Source organism: Montipora foliosa, chromosome 5 (genome assembly GCF_036669935.1).
Source record: "Montipora foliosa isolate CH-2021 chromosome 5, ASM3666993v2, whole genome shotgun sequence".
Classification (NCBI taxonomy): Eukaryota; Metazoa; Cnidaria; class Anthozoa; order Scleractinia; family Acroporidae; genus Montipora; species Montipora foliosa.
In genome coordinates, this window is record NC_090873.1 from 41,412,739 (window position 1) to 41,420,238 (window position 7,500).

Sequence of the window (7,500 nt, forward strand, 5' to 3'; positions counted from 1 at the left end):
AGAGCAATACTAAAAATATCTTCCCGTATCACATTTCAACCTTAAGCTCGAAAATCCTTTTCCAGCGAAACATTTTATTGAAACAAACAACATAAAAGATGCACTAAAACGCCATCCGCGTTGCAATGACTTTCGAGGCCATTGCTGGTTAACGAGAATAACAAACTCACGAGGCAGAATGTATATTTATATTTAAGTTAGCACAACAGAAAGACGCTAACCTCATTTTGACACGAAACTGCTTTAAGCTCGCATGTTATGAAACATGATGAATTCATAAAGGCCACCTTTTCCAGGGAAAATTTTTTTGAAACAAACAACATATTTGCTATTAGAGGCAAAAACCCCTTCCTATTTCATTACGTGCGTGAAGAGAAAAAACCCAGTCGTGTCAAATATGCGCAATATTACAACAAAATGTATTTTCTATAGGAGTTGATTACGGAACGTCAGTGTTCACACTTTGTTTTCTATCTCACCTTCGTGTGCATTACTGTTACGTAGTACTTGTCAAGTATGCATGATTTCTGTACCTCATGGGAGTAAGGTGTCATAGCATGTACTGCTATATAGTGCAGTAGCCGTATGCTTATTTCACTTCTCGCGTCACCAATATAGCTTTACTGTATTCTGCTTTCCCGCCCACCCGCCCCTCCTTTTCTTTTGTGTTAATTAGCAAGTTTTGCTCTTTGGTTGTTATTTGTCATTACTTAACTATTCATATTTTCGTCCCATCTTGACACCCGCAGGCCGTCCAAGCTCTTATGCACATGGGGACTGCTTCAGGTGTGGAAGGCCAGGTCACTGGGCCAAAGATTGCAGGGCTTCCAGCTTCTACCCCCGCCCTTTCGGCCTGTACAAGCCAACCGCCTTTGCCCCAGCCTCCACCACCACAAACGCTTCAGGAACCGGACTTAAGGGAATCGGACATTCATAAGGAATTCGACAAGTTTACGGATGTACTTCAGGTACTGAATCGTTTTGAAATCGACTAAGATCTAGGACGGGATAACAATGTAAAGGGCAATTTAAAGAAAAATTTAGAATTTTGGGTATTTTTAGGTGCTTCATCCTTCATATTAAACGTAATTAAATTTGGTTATCGTTTGCCTTTCTGGGATGTGCCGCCTGCATATTATTCAAAGAACAACGCTTCTGCCCTGAAAAATATTGACTTCGTAGAGAATTCTATCACTGAGCTACTGAAGTCCGAACGCATAAAGCAATTGTCTTACAAACCCCATGTCGTCAATCCATTGTCGGTTTCCGTTCAGCCTAATGGAAAGAAAAGGTTAATTCTTGATTTAAGATATGTTAATCATTTCATTAAGACACTGAGGATTAAGTACGATGATTGGAAAATTGCTTCTCTTATGTTTCGCAAGAATGGTTATGTTTTCTTTTGATCTTAAGAGTGACTATCATCACGTCGAGATCTTCCAACCACATCAAACATTCTTAGGTTTTTCATGGGAGTTTCAAGGGGAGACGCGGTTTTACGTTTTCACAGTTCTTCCTTTTGGCCTTTCTGTAGCTCCTTATATCTTTACAAAGATACTCCGCCCTTTGGTTGGATGGTGGAGGGCTAACGGTATTTACATCGCGGTATTTTTAGATGATGGTTGGTCCATAGCTGACGACTATAATTCAGCAAATATTATAGCTAGTAGGGTTCGTTCTGACATACGTTTAGCCGGATTTATAACAAATAGCGAAAAGTCAATTTGGGAACCAACGCAAATTATTACTTGGTTAGGATTGGTCTGGAACTCCACTCTTGGTACTATTAGAATTACACCCAGGAGGGTCCAAGGTATCGTTGATTGTGTGGCTTTTATTGAAGCTCAAAAATGCACAATTTCGGCTAGACAATTGTCATCATTTGTCGGGAAAGTTATGTCTACATGTCCGGTTACTGGAAATTTACCCAGAATTACTACCAGACACTGTCAGATGACAATTGTTATTGCTGAGCATTGGGATACACCCATGATTTTAGACGAGTATTGTAAGGATGAAATCGTTTTCTGGAAGAACAATATCCATCTACGCAATTTTAAAAATTGCTTTGTTTTCCGCAAACCTCAGAAAGTAACTTTTTCAGATGCTAGTAATATTGCCTGTGGAGCTGTTTCTTATATCAATGACGGCGAGCTTGTTTGCCACAAAATGTGGACGCAGGACGAAAGGAGTAGAAGTTCTACGTGGCGAGAATTAAGGGCAATTGAATTCTCACTTCTGTCTTGCCTTCCTATTTTAAGTTCATCACATATTAAGTGGTATACCGATAACCAGGCCACTGCCAAAATCGTTGAGGTCGGTAGCATGAAACTCGAGTTACACACGCGTACGATTGCGTTAAAAATATTCAAGATATGTTACGAACACAGCATTCATTTGGATATTGAATGGGTTCCTAGAGATCGCAATGCCAGGGCAGATTTTATTAGCAAACTGGTGGATTTTGACGATTGGCAGGTCACTGAGGACGTCTTCAAAGACTTGGATAGTCTTTGGGGTACCCACACGGTGGATTGTTTTGCCACGTATTACAACAGAAAAATCACCAGATATTTTTCTAGATTTTGGAACCCGGAAACGTCGGGCATTGACGCATTTATGCAGTTGTGGGAAGTTGAGAACTGCTGGTTAGTTCCGCCAGTTTATCTTATTCCCAGAACGCTTGCCTATATGTATAGTCAGGGAGCCAAGGGCACCCTTATTGTTCCACTGTGGAAGTCAGCCGTGTTTTGGCCCCTGTTAACCAATATTTATTGCAGTTTCATCCAGGATTTAAGAGTTTTGTCTATGCCTCAAGCTTTGACGCACGGGCGAAATCACAATTCTATTCTGCGTTCACCAACTACTCCGGGATATGTAGTGGCTTTAAGATTGAATTTCGTTCCTTCGGGGTAAGAATCTGAAAGGTTGGCCACAATCTAGCGAGTGGAATTTGTGCTGACTACGAATCGTACCTTGGCAGTGTTGCGTTATTTATTTCACTTTGATCATTTTGAGGTAGATGTGCTGACAACGAATAGCACCTTACCAGTGTTGAGGTATTTATTTCTTTTCTGCCATGTGTCAATGTGCAGAAGTTGTGTCGACAACGAATAGCACTCCAATAGTGCTGTGTTATTTATTGCCCTTTTTGATCTTCATTTAATGAATGTAGTGGTGTTGAGAACTAATAGCACCCGGGTTGTAGTACTTATTTCCTTTTTACCATGAATCAGTGAGTAAGGTTGTTCCACCTCTACACCCTTCTGTTATGTGTTAATCCTTTTGTTTTCCTCAACAGGCCATCTCTGCTCAGTCCTGTTGGGCAAGTCTCTATGGATCTTTAGCTCCCTTCAAGCTGCACCTCATTACTGATCAGTTTAAGGCCAGACAACCTTCGACGATGAATAGATATTTACTTGAGTGTCGAAAATTTATGCGTTGGTGCAATGATGTTAAGGCTCAATTCGTTTTGCCACAAGAGCCTGTTGTTGTAGCGGCCTATTTGTCCTAGCTTCACAGGAAGACTGGTTCTCCCAGCACTGTTAGTATGGCTACACGATGTAGTAGATGTAACTTGTAGTAATGATCCTTTGAAAACCGGAGTGTGTAGAAATGTTGTTGAGGCCGCGAAACGTAATGGCACACAACGGAAGAATAGGAAGCTCCCTCTCTCTATTGATATGGATATGGTCAAGAGAATAGTTGCTAAACATGGCAAGGTAGACGCTAATAATCTAAAAGATCTGCGAAGTTCAGTCATAGTTCTCTTAGGTTTTGCAGGTTTCTTCAGATTCAATGAGTTAGCAAATATCAAAGCTTCGCATATAACTTTCGCAGATGACCATATGTCCATTGTTATACCAAATAGTAAAACAGATGTCTACAGGGAAGGTAATAAAGCTATTATTGCTAGAACGGACAATGCCACTTGTCCAGTTAGTATGGTCCTTAGGTATATGTCTGCTGCAAGAATGGACCATAATGCAGACAGTCTCCTAATCAGGCAGTTAGTATTTCAGACAAATTATAATACTTATGTTTTAGGGAACAAAGGAATTTCGTATTCTAGGTGTCGAGAAATCTTTTTGGAGCTCTCAAGGCTCTAGGTTACAACTCCGAACTTTTTGGGTTACACAGTCTTAGGTCTGGTGGGGCAACCGCTGCCGTAACTTCACCTAGCGGCCCTGTATCAGACAGGTTATTAAAATTACACGGGCGATGGAAATCCGATTACGCCAAAGACTTGTATATTCAAGAAGATATATCTGCACGGCTTTCAGTTTCATCTAGCCTAGGTATCTAATTGCTATCATTAAGTTTCCACGCGTGATGGGACACGCGAACGTTTTGCTATCTTTTAGTTACAGCCAAGTTTTGTATGATTATAATCAGTGCTTTCACTATAATTTAACCGTATCATATGTATTGTGCAAGTGTACTAGCTTAATGAGGATATAGCTTCGCGTATCGTATTTCTGTGGACTAAAAGCAATGTGACCGTTTATACACGTAGTGCTCGAATACAGTAATAAAGCTTATATTGGCTCTCCGTGAGTTACCAACCCATTTGACTGTGGTTGTCGTGTTGTGCAAGTTCCTATAACGGTTTAGAAAATAATTTTCATGTGTGCGAACGCAGTGAGTTAAAATGAAAATAAAATTTCAGGATCAAACCGTTTCCATGAAAAACCTTTTCCTTGAATAATGAAGCACAAAATATACGACAAAGCTTTCTTTCAAATAATTTTTGGCTGTCACATTTCCAATTATTTTTTTTTAACTGAAGACTGTGCAGAGTTGATCACAGATCCACTTAAGGTGTTCGATTCGTTCTGTCTTTGTTGAACCCATAACTTACCAGAGAATTTTCCATTTGGTTTCAGTGTTCTACATAACATCACACTTGGTAAAATTAGAAATGCAGCTCACTTTGATTTCGGCTCGACGGGCGACAGATTGTTGCCGAAGTCCATTACTCCTCGCTTTTAAGATTCCACCACCTGTCTTGTTCAGTATCCAATTGACTTGCCATTATTGAACTTCATAAGGGTATATTTTGTTCAAAGATCCACTAAAACGCCATTCGTGTTACATGACTTTCGACGCCATTGCCAGTTAAGTTTATCATTCTACTGTGTCCACCAGAGAAATCTACGCATTTCAACTACCCTCTCGATCCTAAGAAAATACAAGCAGATGGCTCTATGCACAAAGATACCACTTAGCAGGGGAGTGACAGGCAAGACTTTTACCGACACGGGAAAAAAAAAAAGAATACCGAACACCACTTTGCGACTGGGATTGCCCTACGGCAAGCCAGTAAAAATACAAAATGTACATAAATAATTATTTTAAAAACTTAAATATGAAATATATCATTTATTGCAGTTTAAAGGCGTTCCGATATCGATGTGTGTACAGTGCAGGGACGAGTTGACTGTGGTTGGAGGAAGTGCTGTAGGAGAGAGAATTTAGCAACAATTAGTTAACAGTCACTTCTGAGGATGTATGCCAAAGCATACGAACGCCAAGTAAGTAATTTCAAACAATGCGCTTGTTTGTTTGTCACTCTGTTTGCGTCTTAATTTGGATGCATAGTTCTGGTTTCGATAAGAACGGCAATCAATAATGCCGTGCAAGCATAGTCACGATTCCCCTCCTTCTCTATCTGCAACCTCGTTCCCAGGGCTTCTCCCTCATTTGGGGGAGGGGCGTTTTTTTATTGCCCCGCCCCCACATGAGGGAGAAGCCCTGGGAACGAGGTTGCAGATAGAGGGGGAGGGGAATCGTGACTATGTTTGCACGGCTCTCCGAGGGACTGGGGCTGCGTGGGAGATTGAATTATCATTCTACCCCAGTCCCAGTCCCTCGGAGAGCCTGCTCGCAGGCTACATGATTGTCGTCTTCATCGAAACCAGAGCTATGCATCCAAATTAAGACGCAAACGGCGTGACAAACACACAAGTGCATTAATTAGCATAAATATTATACTTACTTTAATAATTATTATATCAATTATTTTTATTAGAAACAGTATCAGGTGTTCCGATGTGCGTACAGTGCAGGGACGAGTTGACTGTGGTTGGAGGAAGTGCTGCTGAAGCCTGCTAAACCAGTGAAGCTACATCATGGGAACTCACAGTTATATGAGCAACTCTTTGTCAGCTTTTTAACTTGTGCGGACAAGCAGAAGTGAATTACTTGGTTCATCTCTTTTTGCTGTCAACATGTTCATGGCAGGATCATTGACTCAACGGTAAGAATTTTCAAAAGGGTTATACGTCAAGTTTAGCTTTTAACTTACTATTGTTCTCTTAATTAAAAGAAAAAGTTGAAACTTGAGAAGAATTCACTTTTTTTCATTTGGAGCTGACCATGTTTAATTTTGGAGTCTGCTTTTTGAAAACCTCAAGGTTAACTTAACCTTGTTATTGGGATTTTGACGTTGCCCCTGTCTCTTCCAACCCTAAACTAAATACATGTAGAAAAATTATCAAGGAAAAGTATATGTTAGTAACTACTTAGTAACTTCTAATTACTGGAAAAGTAATTGGCATAAAGGAGTTCTTTTCCCTATCCAGTTATGGTATTTCGACTGTGTACTTAAGATTATTTTATCGTCAATCTTGAAAGAGGATTGAATTTTTTTGGGTGGATAATTTGTGAAAGAGTGCAAGGAAAATATCGCCCGTGGCATAGTATAATTCATTTTTCACTGCTTGTTGTAGTGCTTTGTCATCCGTGTCAGTAATAATCCATTTTTCCGCTATGTTATGTTATGTTATGTTAAGGAAGTGACATCCCTAAAGTTGTGTTCCGTTGGGTCTCTCTCTCTCTCTCTCCACATGATTACTTTCACTGGTGTCTTGTTCCAAACTTCTTGTCTCCTGTTCCTTTTTGAAGCCTGCTAAACCAGTGAAGCTACATCGTGGGAACTCACAGTTAATGTGAACAACTCTTTGCAAGCTTTTAAACTTGTGCTGACAATAGAACTGGCAGAAGTGAAGTACTTGGTTCGTCTCTTGTTGCAGTAAACGCATTCATGGCAGGATTGACTCGACGGTAAGAATTTTCAAATGGTTTATACGTTGAGTTTCGGTTTTGACCTCAAGAAGGTAACTCACGTATTTGCCTTATAAAAAGAACTAGTTGAAACTTCTGATGAATTCATGTCCTTATTGTTTAGAGCTGACCAATGTTTTGAAGTTTTAGAGAACACTTCCTGGGTATGTTAAGGTTAACTTAACCTTATTATTGGAATTTTGATGCCGCCTTGTCTCTTTCCACTCTGAAATAAGAACATGTAGAAAAATCATAAGGAAGAGGAAAAAGCCTTTTTCCCTATCCGGATATGGTATTTTCGACTCAGTGTAGAGGAGATATGGTTAATGTCGCCTATTGTCATTGCTTAACCAGTGACGCAAGATCAGAGGACTTCAAAATTTATATGAGCAACTCTCTACGAGCTTTTTGACTTGTGCGGACGAGCAGAACTGG

The 7,500-nt window shown here is 40.1% G+C and overlaps 2 long non-coding RNA genes and 1 pseudogene across 3 annotated transcripts in view; all 3 read left to right on the top strand.

Moving 5' to 3' along the window:
- Nucleotides 1-963, top strand: part of LOC138004239 (uncharacterized) — a 2,671-nt gene extending 1,708 nt beyond the window's left edge. Inside the window, exon 3 of the long non-coding RNA XR_011123775.1 lies at nucleotides 750-963. This is a non-coding gene — a long non-coding RNA (uncharacterized lncRNA). The remainder of the gene's footprint in view (nucleotides 1-749) is intronic.
- Nucleotides 964-3,403: 2,440 nt separating this feature from the next.
- On the top strand, nucleotides 3,404-4,320 carry LOC138004232 (integrase/recombinase xerD homolog; annotated as a pseudogene).
- Nucleotides 4,321-5,424: 1,104 nt separating this feature from the next.
- Nucleotides 5,425-7,500, top strand: part of LOC138004238 (uncharacterized) — an 8,417-nt gene continuing 6,341 nt past the window's right edge. For both annotated transcript variants that reach the window (XR_011123774.1, XR_011123773.1), the window contains exons 1-2: nucleotides 5,425-5,534; nucleotides 6,032-6,259. This is a non-coding gene — a long non-coding RNA (uncharacterized lncRNA). The remainder of the gene's footprint in view (nucleotides 5,535-6,031; nucleotides 6,260-7,500) is intronic.